This window comes from Pogoniulus pusillus, chromosome 1, assembly GCF_015220805.1.
Source record: "Pogoniulus pusillus isolate bPogPus1 chromosome 1, bPogPus1.pri, whole genome shotgun sequence".
Classification (NCBI taxonomy): domain Eukaryota; kingdom Metazoa; phylum Chordata; class Aves; order Piciformes; family Lybiidae; genus Pogoniulus; species Pogoniulus pusillus.
Window position 1 is genome coordinate 2,507,177 of NC_087264.1, and position 12,708 is coordinate 2,519,884.

The 12,708-nt window shown below is 51.5% G+C and overlaps 1 long non-coding RNA gene across 1 annotated transcript; it reads right to left on the reverse strand.

Annotated features, from left to right (window-relative positions):
* Positions 1-1,488: 1,488 nt before the first annotated feature.
* Positions 1,489-9,597, reverse strand: LOC135180317 (uncharacterized). Its single transcript, XR_010304385.1, has 2 exons — positions 9,559-9,597; positions 1,489-1,680 (listed from the first exon to the last, which is right to left on the reverse strand). It is a non-coding gene; the product is annotated as an uncharacterized LOC135180317 (long non-coding RNA).
* Between the last annotated feature and the right edge of the window lie 3,111 nt (positions 9,598-12,708).

Below are 12,708 nucleotides of genomic sequence, written 5' to 3' on the forward strand. Positions count from 1 at the left end.
CCAAGCAGAACACCCCCCCCCCCCCGCTCCCCAGGCTCACCCAGAACCGCGGCTGCGGAGCGGGGCCGAGAGGCTCTCGCATCTTTATCCGACTTTTACCAAAGTCTTGTTCAAAACCCCCTTCCCCCCCGGCAGCGAAGTCGAGTTGATAATCACTAATCAAAGAATTAAACCAGCGAAAAGGATTTCCTTCTCAGAAAAGAAAAACCAAGCCCCCCCCCCCAAAAAAAAAAAAAAAAAAGCCCAAAGCCAATCAACCAAACAAATGCACACACACAAAATCAAACCACCCCCCCCCCCCAAAAAATGCAACACCAAAAGAAACAAACCCACCCAAACCACCTCCAACCCTTAAATCCCGAGAATCGGTTCCCCCCACACCCCACCTTCAAACCGCTTTCCCTCCACCAGCTCCATCACTGCGGGCAACTTTCCCTGCACGGAGCAAGGGGCACCCCCGAGCCTCGAAAAGCAAGCCGGTAACCCGGGGACGGGGCGGGGGGGAGGCTCACGACGGTGGTGGTGGGTTTGGGGGTAGGGTTCCCGAGCGGGATCCCGCGTAGCCGGCCGGCCAGGAAGGATCGAGGCGGGGCGGGGGGGGGTATGTCTCTCCCAGCCGCCTCCTATTGAGCAAGAGCAGGGTTTGCTGGGGTGGTTTGTTGTTTTGGTTGGGGTTTTGTGCCTGCGCTGCCCGCGGTCCCGCCCGGCGCTTGGCATGGGGAGACAATGAGGCCGCTGGTTGCCCGGTGGGGAGGGCTCCCGAGACCCCTCCCCACCGGTCCCCAGGTCTAATCCCGGCTATTCCCCCTCCGGCATCTTTTAATCTCTGCCGGGGGTGGGAAAGAGAAGGAAGGAGGGAAGGAAGGTGGTGATGGTGGAGGGCGGGGGGAAGGTGGAGGCCTCAGTGCCGGTGCCCAGCGGTGTGGGCTGCCCCTCTCCGGCCCGCCCCCACCGCCGACTCAGCTGCCACCCCACGGGGAGGGAAGAAGGGTTGGGCAGCCCCGCACCGGGCACGGCTGGGGGAGGGTGGATGGATGGATAGAGCCCGGCCTCCTGAACGGATGGACAAGGGGACAGGGTTGTGCCCAGCATCCCCTCACATGCATACAGACACGGCAATGCCTGGCCTCTCCTCCCAGACAGACAGATGGACCGGGCTGTGTCCAGTGTCTTTTCATAGACAGACATGCCAGTGTATGGCTGCCCTACCAGACAGACAGACGTAAAGGTGTCTAGCTGCCCCTCCCAGACAGACAGACACGGTGGTTGGATAGGCAGAGCAGTGCCCATCCAAACCACTTGGACAGAGACAGACAGACAGACAGCTGTGGCCCACCAGTCCACACAGGAGAGACATTTCAGGTGAGCAGAGTCAGGGGCAGCCCAGGCAGACAAACAGAACTCACCCTGCCTGGCAAAGGGGTGCCCCTGATATCCCAGGCAGAGCCAGTGGAGCGTGGCTAATTCTCGGGCTGGTGGCTGGTGTAGACAGGCAGGGCTGGCTCTGGCAGGGTGGTGTTTTGGCCCAGAAACACCTGGCCATGTTCAGCTGGTTGTTGGACAGATGGGCCAAGCGTCACCCAGGCAGGTTTCTGCTGGGAGAGGAAGAGCCTGACTAGGTCCTGCAGGCAGAAGAGATAACGACAGGTCCACGGCCATCACAGCAGGGGATTCTCCTACCTGCAGGAAAAAATAAGGCTGCAATTTCCTCCCCTGTAGAGTCAGAGAGAGGCAGAGCGGTGGGGTCCAAACTGGCTGTGGCCTTTAGGAACTACCCTAACATCCACAATCGGAGATAAAAAGAAAGTTCCTGCTGGTTCCCTTCCAGACAAATGAGCCTGGACGGGTCTCTTTGCTCTTTAGCAGCATCTGCCCACCCTCTGCACCTGATTCCTTCCAGGAGCCTTTCATCTCCCTCCCCTGCCTGCTCCCAGAGCCCCGGCTGATCTGCCCGCGGGCTTAATGGTACAGGAGGATGCAAGTCTCCTGGGACAGCTTCATGCCCACCTCCTTTTTCTCATCTTCCCTCACTGGATCATGGCTCTTCCCACAGCTCCCCCTCTTCCCTGGCTGCTCAGATGGCTGCTTCTGAGGGGGGTTTGATGGGAGGAGAGGAGTTTCTGGTGATTGCATTTCCTTGTCTGGAGACAGCTGGGTGTCCTTATTTCTCTAAAGTCAGGGGGATGTTAATGACAGGCTGGTTTATGCCTGTGTCTAAGAACCAGGATCTTGAACCAGGTGCAGCAGGATTTTCCATGCCTGCCTTCTGTGTTTGTTCTCATGCTGGCAGGGTAGGTAAATCTGATTTCAACAGGTTGTTGAGCAAAAACTCTTCTTTCGTGTAGGCTCCCTGATAAACCCTGCACTAAGATGCTTTGGTGGGAGGATTCTTGGGAAAATAGATGCCTGCTGGGTGATTTTTTTTGTCATTTTGTAGCTGTGTCCTCTCCCCACATAAGCTTCAAATCTGTTGTCTGAAGAAGCAGCTGTCGATAAGGCCTTCTGCAGGCAGCTGGAAGCAGCCCCATGCCCTGGTGCTCATAGGGTGACTTCAATCACTCTAATATTAGTTGGAAAGATCATACAGCCAAGCATAAACAGTCAAAAAGATTCTCACAGTACACTGATGATGACTTTCTGCTGCAGGTAGCTGAACAACCAAGGAGGAGAAGTGTGATGCTGGACCTTGTATGAACAAAGAAGGACTGACTGGAGATGTTGAGGCTGGGGGTAATCTTGGCTGTAGTGACCATGGTGTGTTAGAGTTTAATATCACTAGACAAAGAAGCAGGGTGCTAAGCAAAATTTCAACCCTGGACTTTAAGAGGGATAACTTTGTCCTCTTCAAAACTCTGTGAAGTATCCAGGGGGATAGGACTGTAGAAGAAAGGTGGGGCAAGAAAGCTGGTTAATATTCCCAGAATCAGTCAGGGACCACAAGGAGCAGCTAGTTCCAGCCTCCCTGCCATGGACAGGGACACCCTACCCTAGAGCAGGCTGCACACAGCCTCAGCCAGCCTGGCCTGAAACACCTCCAGCCATGTATCAATGACAAAAGGAAGAGCAGGGAAAATTTTGGTCCACTACTGAATGATATGGCAGATATGTTAACGGAGGATGCAGAGATGGCAGAGTTGCTGAATGCCTTCTTTGCCTCAGTCTTTCCTGCTAAGAGCAGCACTCAGGAATCCCAGTCTCTAGATGCAAGGGGACATAGTCTCAAGTTGTGCTGAGGGAAGCATAGAATCAAGCAGGTTGGAAGAGACCTCCAAGAGCATCCAGTCCAACCTAGCACCCATCCCTATACAGCCAACCAGACCATGGCACTGAGTGCCCCAGCCAGGCTTGCCTTGAACACCTCCAGGGATGGAGATTCCACCACCTGCCTGGGCAGCCCATTCCAAAGCCAATCACTCTCTCTGACAACAACTTCCTCCTAACATGCAGCCCAGACCTCCACTGCCACAACTTGAGACTGTGTCCCCTTCTTCTGTTGCTGCTTGCCTGGCAGAAGAGACCAACCCCACCTGGCTACAGCCTCCCTTCAGGGAGCTGCAGACAGCAATGAGCTCTGCCCTGAGCCTCTTCTTCTGCAGGCTGCACACCCCCAGCTCCCTTAGCCTCTCCTCACAGGGCTCTGCTCCAGGCCCCTCCCCAGCCTTGCTGCCCTTCTCCGGACACCTTCCAGTACCAGGATGCTAGGAGGAAGTTGTTGCCACAGAGAGTGATTGGCATTGGAATGGGCTGCCCAGGGAGGTGGTGGAGTCACCGTCCCTAGAGATGTTCAAGCAAAGTCTGGATGAGGCACTCAGTGCCATGGTTGACCAGACAGGGCTGGGTGCTAGGTTGGACTGGATGAACTTGAAGGTCTCTCCCAACCTGGTTGCTTCTATCATTCTAGGCAAGGAATTTCAAACAAACCTTCCACACCTCTCAATAAGCACTGTTTATGTGGCTTGGACACTCATGGAGAAATGGGCAAATGGACAACTCCATAGGATGTCCCAGAGTGCTAAATCTTGCTCAGGTCTAACTGAAGGATGTGAAGAAACTCCTGTGGCTACACATCTGTGGCAGACCAAAAGTGTAAGGTGCTTATTCCGATCGCGAGCCTCACAGGCATTTGTGCCGAGTTGCTTTTACCTTATGGTCCTGGATTTGGAGGGAGCTGTGCTGTAAGCATGAGAACAAGGAACTTCAAGGGCTTCATTTGGCTCGTTACCATAATCAGAACCAATTCATAGAATCAAGCAGGCTGGATGCGACCTCCAAGCTCAGCCAGTCCAACCTAGCACCCAAACCTGGCCAACCAACCAGACCATGGCACTAACTGCCCCAGCCAGGCTTGGCTTCAACACATTGAGGGACTGAGGCTCCTCCACCTCCCTGGACAGCCCATTCCAATGCCAATCACTCTCTCTGACAACAACTTCCTCCTCACAGCCAGCCTAGACCTGCCCTGGCACAGCTTAAGGCTCTGTCCCCTTCTTCTGTTGTTGCTTGCCTGGCAGCAGAGCCCAACCCCACCTGGCTACAGTCTCCCTTCAGGGAGCTGCAGACAGCAATGAGCTCTGCCCTGAGCCTCCTCTGCTGCAGGCTGCACACCCCCAGCTCCCTCAGCCTCTCCTCACAGGGCTGTGCTCCAGGTCCCTCCCCAGCCTTGCTGCCCTTCTCCAAACACCTTCCAGCACCTCAACATCTCTCTGGAATATTACTTTAAAATGAAGAAAAATACAGAAACTTAATTTAGTACTTAAAAGAACTCTGACATTTTCAAAATAAAGTGCTCCTTACAAGAACATCCAAACCAATTAAGATTGATTTATTTTCCAAATTTCAGATACAAATGATTTTGGGTAGCACAATACTCAAATTTTCAGTGAACTCACTATATATCAAGAAAGAAAATAACAGCTTACTTGTCCCCACATGCTGTGAGATCCCTTAATGCCTTAATTGCTTTAATATGAGCAGGTTTGAGTTGTGTTTGCACTATTAATTGTTATTTTTTTGAATAAGCTTGAACAAGCATAGACATTGAAGACAGCATCCTTGGAGACAGCCTTAAATTCCATAGAATCAACCAGGTTGGAAGAGAGCTCCAAGAGCATCCAGCCCAACCCAATCACCCAGCCCTGCCCAATCAACCAGACCATGGCACTAAGTGCCCCAGCCAGGCTTGGCTTCAACACCTCCAGGCACACAGACTCCACCACCTCCCTGGGCAGCCCATTCCAATGCCAATCACTCTCTCTGACAACAACTTCCTAACAACATCCAGCCTAGACCTCCCCTGCCACAACTTGAGACTCTGTCCCCTTCTTCCGTTGCTGCTTGCCTGGCAGCAGAGCCCAACCCCACCTGGCTACAGCCTCCCTGCAGGCAGCTGCAGACAGCAATGAGCTCTGCCCTGAGCCTCCTCTTCTGCAGGCTTTAGGTTGGAAAAGATCTCTAAGATCATCAAGCCCAACTGTCAGCCCAACCCCACACTGGACATTAAACTATGGGATGCACTAGGTTGCCCCTGCCCATGTCAGGACGGTTGGAACTTCATGATCCTTGTGGTCCCTTCCAACCCTGACTGATTCTATATGCCATGTCAATATGCATTTTGGACATCTCCTTGGGTGATGGCTCCATCCCATCCAGGGCTTTACAAACTTTTGGCAGGAACAAGGCTGGTGAGGAGTCTGGCAAAGATGAGCTATGAGGAGCAGCTGAGGGAGCTGGGGGTGTTTAGTCTGGAGAAGAGGAGGCTGAGAAGGGACCTTATTGCCCTCTACAGCAACCTAAAAGGAGGCTGTAGTGAGGCTGGAGCTGGTCTCTTCTCCCCAGTTACTAATGATAGGATGAGAGGAAATGTCCTCAAGTTGCATCAGGGGAGGTTTAGGTTGGGTGTTGGGAGGAAGTTCCTTCCTGAGCAGGTGGTCAGGCACTGGAACAGGCTGCCCAGGGAGGTGATGGAGTTGCCATCCCTGGAGGTGTTTGAGAGGAGAGAGGATGTGGTGCTTGAGGCTATGGTCTAGTGCTGAAGGCTGCTGGGATGGAGGTTGGACTGGCTGATGCTGGTGATCCTTTGCAACCACAGCAATTCATAGTGATCAGATGTTGTGCTGAGGGACTTGGTTTAGTCAAGGACTTGTCAGTGTGAAACTAAGGATTGGACTCAATGAGCTTGAGTCCAATCCTTCTAATCTAGGAAATTCTGTGACTCTGTGAAATGGGGAGGCTCTTGCCATGACACCTTCATGACAGCACCTACCAGCCACTGATGGCAAAACCTGCCATTTCTTCCCCTCATTCTTTCTGTCCTTGCCTCATTTTGTGCCTCTTCCACTCTATCTTCTCTCCAATTCTCTCCCTTCGTTCCCTCAACCACTGGGATAAATACAGCAACAGTCCCTCTCTTCCCAGAGACTGGGGCTTGGGAGGATATTAGCCTGTGCCACACTCAGCTTGCTGATTTGTCAATGCTTTTGAAAGTCTTTTCCAATCTAAGAGATTCTGTGATACTGTGAATTTTTTGATACTATCTAATCCAAACCTCCACTGACACAATTTGGGACCACTCCCTTTCATGCTATCACTAGTAACTTGGGAGAAAACACAAACCCCTACCTCTCTACAAACTCCTTTCAGGTAGTTGTAGAGAGTAATAAGGTCAGTCCTCAGCTTCCTCTTCAGCCTGAACATCTCAGTCCCCTCAGCCAGTCCTCGTTAGACTTGTTCTCTAGACTCTTCAGCTTCATTGCTCTTCTCCAAACATGCTCCAGCAGCTTCACAGCAGCATCCTTTGTGGTTGACCTTCTGTGTGAAATGAGATGTGGCTTGTAGGGCACTTTGGGTGTAGACACAGGGAAATACATTTCATAGAATCAGGCAGGGTTGGAAGGGACCACAAGCAGCAGCCACTTCCAACCCCCCTGCCATGCCCAGGGACACCCTACCCTAGAGCAGGCTGCACACAGCCTCAGCCAACCTGGCCTCAAACACCATTTACTTGATTATACCACGGTGCACAGAGAAGCACAAGGAAGTGAAAACACCAGCAGAGGGTTTTGATGGATTTGTGTGCCCTCAAAAACCTGTGTCTAAAGCAAACATAACTGAGGCAAGGACACACAGTCCATTAGCAGCTTCCCCAAATGGCAAACTCAGGGACAACTCCCATGTAACCAGTGTGACAGCCTGCTCCACCTGCCAGGAAGCCAGATGCTGCTGCTTGGAAGACCTTCATCCACAGCTTGCTGCTGGGCTCTTGTGATTGCTGTCCAAAGAGCTCCACCCTGGTGTGCTGAGATGATTGGGATCCCAGCATCCCAATAGAATTTCTTCCCTCCCTATCAATGTTACATTACATTAAAAAGAAAGACTTCTAAAAACAAAAGCCGCACCCCCACCTTGATTTGACTAAACACCTTAAAGTTAAGCCCAAAACCTCATTCCAACAGAATGAAAAAGGTATCACAAAGCTGTGACAGTGGAAAACCTCTTTCCACAAGCCCCAGATCTCTGAGTTTATTTCTCCACTGGCCAAATATTGAGGTAAAACAACTATTTTCCTTCTGATGACAGTAGTTATGACATAAGCATATTGGTTAATTAGACAGTTAATGTAATGAACTCATCCTCAGACTGTAATGGCTCAAAGGAACAAGCAAGAACCTCTGTTGATGGCAGAACATTCCCTTCTTTGAAACTATACTATATACTTAATATGCCAACCAGGCATTAAGAGGAGTATGAACAATAGGTCAAGAGAGATGTTGAGGTGCTGGAAGGTGTCTGGAGAAGGGCAGCAAGGCTGGGGAGGGGCCTGGAGCAGAGCCCTGTGAGGAGAGGCTAAGGGAGCTGGGGGTGTGCAGCCTGCAGCAGAGGAGGCTCAGGGCAGAGCTCATTGCTGTCTGCAGCTGCCTGCAGGGAGGCTGTAGCCAGGTGGGGTTGGGCTGTGCTGCCAGGCAAGCAACAACAGAAGAAGGGGACAGAGTCTGGAGCTGTGTCAGGAGAGGTCTAGGCTGGATGCTAGGAGGAAGTTGTCTTGAGTTTTATCACTTCTGCTGCCAGGCAGGTAGCACCAGAAGAAGGGGACACAGTCTCACATTGTGTGGGGAGGTCTAGGCTGGATGTTGTTAGGAAGTTGTTGTCAGAGAGAGTGATTGGCATTGGAATGGGCTGCCCAGGGAGGTGGTGGAGTCTGTGTGGCTGGAGGTGTTGAAGCCAAGCCTGGCTGGGGCACTTAGTGCCATGGTCTGGTTGGTTGGCCAGGGCTGGGTGCTAAGTTGGACTGGAGGAGCTTGGAGGTCTCTTCCAACCTGGTGGAGTCTATGAAAATTACCTGTTTTCTTCTAATCATTTGACACTGTCTCCCACAGCATCCTCCTGCCTAAACTGAGGCAGTGTGGTCTGGATCATCAGGTAGTGAGGTTGACTGGGAACTGGTTGAAGGAAAGAAGCCAGAGAGCTGTGGTCAATGGGATGGAGTCTAGTTGGAGGGCTGCCACCAGTGGGGTCCCACAGAGGTCAGTGCTGGGAACAGTTCTGCTCAATATATTCATCAAGGACCTGGCTGAGGGCACAGAGGGCACTGCCAGCAAGTTTGCTGATGGCACCAAACTGGGTGCAGTGGCTGCTACACCAGAAGGCTCTGCTGCCACTCAGCCAGACTGAGAGAAGCTGGAGGGCTGGGCAGGAAGAGACTGAATGAAATTCAACCAGGGCAAGTGTAGAGCCTGGCACCTGGGAAAGAACAACCCCAGGGAGCAGGATAGGCTGGGGACTGACCTGCTGGAAGGCAGCAAAGTGGAAAAGGCTTTGGGGGTCATAGTTGATGGGAGGTTGAGCACGAGCCAGCAGTGTGCTCTTGTGGCCAGAAGGGCCAAAGTCATTGTAAGGTGTATTTAAATGGCTGTGAGCAGTAGGGCAAGAGACATTCTCCTGCCCTGCTACTCTGCACTGGTGAGGCCACACCTGGAGTACTGAGTCTAGTTCTGGGTCCCCCAGTTCAAGAGAAACATAGAACTGCTTGAGAGAGTGCAGCAGAGAGCCACAATGATGATTAAGGGAAGGGAACATCTCTCTTACAAGGAGCCTGGGAGAACTGGGACTGTGCTGTTTGGAGGCTGAGAGGTGACCCCATCAGTGGTTATCAGTACGTGCAGGGTGAGTGCCAGCAGGCTGGAGCCAGGCTCTGCTGGGTGATGCCTGATGACAGGACAAGGGGCAAGGGTGGAAGCTGAGGCACAGGAAGCCTGAAGCATGGGAAGCTCTGTGTAAACACAAGGAGAGTTTTTTTCCCTGTGAGGGTGGCAGAACCCTGGGACAGGCTGCCCAGGGAGGTTGTGGAGTCTCCCTATCTGGAGATGCTCAAAACCCACCCACAGGCACTTCTATACACTCTGGTCTAGGTGATCCTGCTCTAGCAAAGGGGTTGGACCAAATGACCTTCCAAGGTCCCTTCCAGCCTCTGATCTTCTGTAAGCCCTACCTAACCGGGGGGCCACCAGGCCCCCCGGCCTTTGTCCCACTCCCATTCACCCAGTGGGCACCAGGGGTACTCACCAGTGATGACAGGAGGAGGATCCCTCTGCCCACTTGGGCCAGCTTGGGGCTGCTGCCTTTCCTGGGGCTGATTATAAAGGGGAGTGGGCAGGGAGGGCAAAGTGGTCACAGCTGGGGTGGGAGGAGACTCAACAGAGCCCAGGTGCTGTGGGTCTGGGGGGCAGGAGGGGAGAAATGCTGGGTGGGGTGGGAGAGGGGCAGGTATGGTGGGAAAAGGGAGGTGGTGCTGAAAGGAAGGAGGTGGAAAGGAAAGGAGGAAGGTGAGGGAAAATAGAATCATAGAATCACAGAATCAGGCAGGGTTGGGAGGGACCACAAGGATCAGCCAGTGCCAACCCCCTGCCATGCCCAGGGACACCCTACCCTAGAGCAGGCTGCACACAGCCTCAGCCAGCCTGGCCTCAAACACCTCCAGCCATGGGGCCTCAACCACCTCCCTGGGCAACCCAGTCCAGCCTCTCACCACTTTCATGCACAACAACTTCCTCCTCACCTTCAGTCTCACTCTCCCCACCTCCAGCTTTGCTCCATTCCCACCACTCCTGTCACTCCATGACAGCCTAGAAAGTCCCTCCACAGCTTTTTTGTAGCCCCCTTCAGATCCTGGAAGGCCACAAGAAGGTCCCCTGGGAGCCTCCTCTGCTCCAGCCTGCACAGCCCCAACTCCTTCAGTCTGTGCTCACAGCAGAGCTGCTCCATCACAATTCTAGATCTGTTTTGAAGAGGTTGTTTTAGGCATATCAGGTCAAATTTTGCAACATATGTGGAGCAGGGCTACTGCTTTCAGTACACAGATGTAGTTCTTCACAGAGAGAGTGATTTGCCACTGGAATGAGCTGCCCAGGGAGGTGGTGGAGATACCATCCCTGGAGGTGTTCAGCAAAGCCTGGCTGAGGCACTTAGTGCCATGGTCCGGTTGATTGGCCAGGGCTGAGTGCTAGGTTGGGATGGGTAATAGGTTGGACTGGGTTCTAGGTTGGGATGAGTAATAGGTTGGACTGGGTGCTAGGTTGGGAGGGGTAATAGGTTGGACTGGGTGCTAGGTTGGTATGGGTAATAGGTTGGCCTGGGTGCTAGTTTGGACTGAATGATCTTGGAGGTGTCTTCCAACCTGGTTGATTCTCTGATTCTATGACAATTACCTATGTTTTCTTCTAATCCAGAAAGCTCCATCTCCTCTGTACAGCCAGAGATGAGCAAGGAGGTAGCCAGTACAGTAAAACAACCTCTGTCTTCAGGGTGCCAACATGACATGAGTCACAGCCTGTACAATCCTGCCAAGTTCAGATTCACTTCAATGTTACATTCTTCACTTATATATCTTCCTGGGCATTCCTGCATCTGATGTCTATAAAATATCACCATTCCAAAGGGCAAGGGAAAGAATTATGACTTATCATCAATGCTGTATGCAGAACATTACTCTCTCTCTTTTTTTTTTCCCCCCTTTTGTTCCTACTTAATTCTATTTTTTTAAGGGGGGAAAATTATTAAAACTAATTGCATTATTTAATCCCATCACATAAAATCCTCCAGTGTTTCATTAATCAATGTAATCAAGCCAATCAAAATAGATAAAGGAGATCTTTTAGCAGGCTTTGATGAGATTTTATCAAAATCTCAGTGCATATTGTAAAGTCTTAGCATCCTCAGAAGCAAGCTCACTGTAGGACGTGGAAGCTTTATCAAGCAGGCACTAATAAAGCAGATGATGCTTGGACCATTTTAAGAGGCTCTCCATATGAAATGAAGAGCAGCAATGGTGTTTTTTTTTTTTTCCTATTATAAGTGAAAACTATAAAAGCAAATGGAAACAGCATTCATTTTGTGTACAAAGATTGGCCAGGGGGAGGTTGCTCTCTTCTCTCAGGTGGCCAGCACCAGAACAAGAGGACACAGCCTCAGGCTGTGCCAGGGGAGATTTAGGCTGGAGGTGAGGAGAAAGTTCTTCCCTGAGAGAGTCATTGGACACTGGAATGGGCTGCCCGGGGAGGTGGTGGAGTCGCCGTCCCTGGAGCTGTTCAAGGCAGGATTGGACGTGGCACTTGGTGCCATGGTCTGGCCTTGAGCTCTGTGGTAAAGGGTTGGACTTGATGATCTGTGAGGTCTCTTCCAACCCTGATGATACTGTGATACTGTGTGATACTGTGAAGATACATGTCTGTGAGCCAGCAGTCCATAAAGCCAGCATACTGTAGAGGAAAACGTGGTGGGTAATGCAGAGTTTCTATCAGAAGAGCTGCAAGTGGAGAGCCTTATTAAAAGCACAGACCATTTGCTTTTAAATGTGGCACTGTTGCTTCACATCTAAGTACGAATGACTAAGCTGGGTGTTGTGAAACACTGGTGTTTGAGCTTCTCCTTCTCTCTTCAAGTCATGGCTTTGTTCTTCAGAAGATTCCATTCAACAGAACAAGAGGACACAGCCTCAAGTTGTGGCAGGGGAGGTCTGGGCTGGATGTTAGGAGGAAACTGTTGGCAGAGAGAGTGATTGGCATTGGAATGGGAGGTAGTGGAGTTTCCATCCTTGTAGGTATTCAAAAAAAGATTGATGGGGCACTTAAAATCATAGAATAGAATAGAATCATAGAATAGAATAGAATAGAATAGAATAGAATAGAATAGAATAGAATAGAATAGAATAGAATAGAATAGCACTTAGTGCCATGGCCTGGTTGATTGGCCAGGGCTGGGTGCTAGGTTGGACTGGATGAGCTTGGAGGGCTCTTCCAACCTGGTTGATTCTATGATTCTATGAGTCCATGATTCTATGATTAATGCCATATTCTAGGTGATTGGAAAGGGCTGGGTGTTAGGTTGGACTGGCTGAGCTTGGAGGTCTCTTCCAACCTGGTTGATTCTATGATTCTATGAGTCTATGATTCTATGATTAATGCCATGGTCTGGAGATGAGGAGAGTGAGGCTGGAGGTGAGGAGGAAGTTGTTGAGCATGAGAGTGGTGAGAGGCTGGAATGGGTTGCCCAGGGAGGTGGTTGAGGCCCCATGGCTGGAGGTGTTTGAGGCCAGGCTGGCTGAGGCTGTGTGCAGCCTGCTCTAGGGTAGGGTGTCCCTGGGCATGGCAGGGGGGTTGGAACTGGCTGCTCCTTGTGGTCCCTCCCAACCCTGCCTGATTCTGTGATTCTATGATT